Consider the following 3,953-nt stretch of genomic DNA (forward strand, 5'->3'; position numbering starts at 1 on the left):
AAGTCCTCGTCTCAAGCGCCAAGATCGAGTGCTCCGTATCACCGTCCGCTTTCAGAGGTCACCTGCAACAAGTGCCAACAGAAGGGTCACTATGCCAACAAGTGTACCAACCAGAGGCGTCTTCCTCCTCCTCCTCCTGTCAGATCGGCAAGTACAGCTGTGGTCAAGCATAATCCCAAGTACGCCAAGGTCAATTTGATGAATGCAGCCCAGGCAGAGGACTCGTCAGATGTGATCATGGGTAACCTTCTTGTTAATGATATTCCTGCAAAAGTTCTTTTTGACTCTGGTGCATCGCATTCCTTCATGTCATTTCCATTTGCATCGGAGAACAATTTTAGCACTAAGGCATTACCTAGAGCTATGCAAGTCGTCTCTCCAGCTAAGTGACTGAGTTCTAGTATGGAGGTGCCGGATATTTCAATCTTGATGGGTGATTTCAAGTTTCTTGCTTCTCCAATGGTTCTTGGAAACTCGGATGTCGATCTTATTCTCGGGATGGACTGGCTCTCTAAGCATAAAGCTCAGCTTGATTGTGCAGCCAGGCAGATTCAACTGACTCATTCGTCTGAGGATGTCATTGTCTTTGCCGCTCGGGATAATACCATCCGGTTGTTTTCTCTCAATGAGAAGAGTGAATTGGATGCTATTTCGCAGATTCCGGTTGTTTGTGAGTATCAAGACGTCTTTCCAGAAGAGCTCCCAGGAATGCCTCCGCACCGGCCAGTTGAATTTGTTATTGAACTTGAGCCCGGTACGGAACCTGTGTGCAAACGTCCTTACAAGCTCGGCCCCGAAGAGTTGAAGGAGTTGAAGAAACAACTCGATGAGCAAGAAAGATTGGGTCTCATTCGGCCTAGTACTTCTCCGTGGGGTTGTGGTGTTCTTTTTGTGAAGAAGAAGGATGGATCGAGTCGACTTTGTGTTGATTACCGTCCAGTAAACAAGAAGACCATCAAGAACAAATACCCACTTCCCAACATCAATGAGCTGTTCGAACAACTCAAGGGTGCTCAAGTATTCTCCAAGCTTGATCTCCGTATGGGTTATCATCAGATTCGTATTCGTGAGCAAGATATTCCCAAGACGGCGTTCAGGACAAGTTTTGGTTCATATGAATACACCGTCATGTCTTTTGGCCTCGCCAACGCTCCTCCGACGTTCTCTCGCATGATGAACTTCATCTTCAACCCCTACACCAATGAATTCGTTTTGGTCTATCTCGACGACATTCTGGTTTTCTCGAAGAACAAGAAAGATCATGCCAAGCACTTGCGTTTGGTTCTTGACAAGCTCAGAGAACATCAGTTCTACGCCAAGTTCTCCAAGTGTGAATTTTGGCTCGATGAAGTTCTTTATCTTGGTCATATCATCTCTGCCAAGGGCATTTCCGTGAATCCTGAGAAGGTGTCTGCAATTGTGAATTGGGAACCTCCTCAGAACATGAAGCAACTCCGCAGTTTCCTCGGTCTCGCAAGCTATTGCAGAAGATTCGTTGTAAACTTTTCTAAGATCGCCAAGCCTCTCTCAAATCTTCTTCAGAAGCACGTCAAGTACGTTTGGTCTCCGGAGTGTGATATTGCTTTCAACACTTTGAAAGAGAAATTGATCACTGCTCCAGTTCTGACTCCGCCTGATGAAACCAAGCCGTACGAGGTCTTTTGTGATGCCTCTCTCCAAGGTCTCGGTGCTGTACTGATGCAAGAGAAGAAAGTTGTTGCTTATACCTCTCGCCAGTTGAAACCTAATGAGAAGAACTACCCCACTCATGATCTCGAGTTGGCGGCAGTTGTGCACGCTTTGTTGACTTGGAGACATCTTCTATTGGGAAGAAAAGTGGATATTTTCACTGATCACAAGAGTCTCAAGTACATCTTCACTCAGCCTAATCTCAACCTCAGGCAGACTCGATGGGTCGAAATGATTCAAGAGTACAATCCGAGTATCGAGTATACTCCAGGCAAGGCTAATGTGATTGCTGACGCTTTGAGCAGAAAAGCATATTGCAACAGTCTGATTCTCAAGCCTTACCAACCCGAGCTTTGTGAAGCTTTCCGCAAACTTAATCTGCAAGTTGTTCCTCAAGGTTTCCTCGCCAACCTTCAAGTCTCTCCTACCTTAGAAGACCAGATTCGCCAAGCCCAACTTCTTGATGATATGGTGAAGAAGGTGAAGATTGGTATTGCAAAGAGTCAGTCCAAGTACAAGTGCTACCGACTTGATGACAAGGACACTCTCTTCTTCGAGGATCGAATTGTTGTGCCCAAAGGTGAACTTCGTAAGGTGATCATGAACGAGGCTCACAACTCTCTCCTCTCCATCCACCCTGGTAGTACGAAGATGTATCAGGATCTCAAGCAAGCTTATTGGTGGACTCGAATGAAGCGCGAGATCGCTCAATTCGTGAATGAATGTGATGTCTACAGAAGAGTGAAGGCAGAACACCAAAGGCCAGCAGGTCTCCTCCAACCTCTTGCCATTCCAGAATGGAAGTTTGACCACATTGAAATGGACTTCGTGACTGGGTTTCCAAAGTCCAAGCGTGGCAACGATGCTATCTTCGTTGTCATCGACAAGCTCACCAAAGTGGCTCACTTTCTGCCTATCAAAGAGTCAATCACTGCAGCTCAATTGGCGGAACTCTATACCTCTCGCATTGTCTCTCTGCACGGTATTCCTCAAGTGATATCTTCAGACCGTGGCAGCATCTTTACCTCCAAGTTTTGGGATTCTTTTCAGAAGGCCATGGGCACCAACATCCGCTTCAGCACAGCTTTCCATCCTCAAACGAGCGGTCAAGTCGAGCGTGTCAATCAGATTCTTGAAGATATGCTCAGGGCTTGTGTGATCTCCTTCGGCATGAAGTGGGAGGACTGTCTTCCTTATGCTGAATTCTCGTACAACAACAGCTTTCAAGCAAGTTCGGGCAAAGCCCCTTTTGAAATTCTATATGGCAGGAAGTGCCGTACCCCTCTCAACTGGTCTGAAACCGGTGAACGTCAGCTGCTGGGTAATGACTTAATCACAGAAGCAGAAGAAATGTGCAAAGTCATTCGTGATAACCTCAAAGCAGCCCAGTCCCGCCAGAAGAGCTACTATGATAGTAAGCACCGTGATCTGGCTTTCGAGATCGGAGATCACGTTTACCTCCGCGTCTCTCCCATGAAAGGTACTCGTCGCTTCGGTATCAAAGGGAAGCTTGCCCCTAGATACGTGGGACCTTTCAAGATTGTCAGCAAGAGAGGCGACCTCGCCTATCAACTCGAGCTTCCTTCAAACTTTGCAAATGTTCATGATGTGTTCCATGTCTCTCAGCTTCGAAAGTGCTTCAAGACTCCTGACCGCACCGTCAACTTCGAGGACATTGAGCTCCAAGAAGATCTCTCTTATTGTGAGCACCCAGTTGCTATTCTTGAAGAGACTGAACGCAAGACTCGCAACAAGTCAATTAAATTTCTCAAAGTCAAGTGGTCACACTATTCCGACCGTGAAGCTACCTGGGAACGCGAGGATCACCTCCGTTCTGAGTACCCGGAGTTCTTTCAGTCCTAGATCTCGGGACGAGATCTTTTCGTAGTGGTGGAGTGTTGTAACGCCCCAGATGTAACTTTCCCCATTTGTACTCCAACTCTTGCCGTTTCCGGTGTCAAGTTATATTTATTTCTCGGGTTCGGGTCTTTGTCTCCGTGTGTTGTTTTTCTTTTTCGTGCATCTCTTATCATGCCATCTCGTGCATTGCATTTGCATACATGTTCATCTCATGCATTCGAGCATTTTCCCCGTTGTCCGTTTTGCATTCCGGCGCTTCGTTCTCCTCCGGTGGTCATTTCTAGTCTTCTTTCGTGTGTGGGGTCTAAACATTTCCGGATTGGACCGAGACTTGTCATGCGGCCTTGGTTTACTACCGGCAGACCGCCTGTCAAGTTTCGTATCATTTGGACTTCGTTTGATGC

This window comes from Triticum dicoccoides, chromosome 2A, assembly GCF_002162155.2.
Source record: "Triticum dicoccoides isolate Atlit2015 ecotype Zavitan chromosome 2A, WEW_v2.0, whole genome shotgun sequence".
NCBI classification, from domain to species: domain Eukaryota; kingdom Viridiplantae; phylum Streptophyta; class Magnoliopsida; order Poales; family Poaceae; genus Triticum; species Triticum dicoccoides.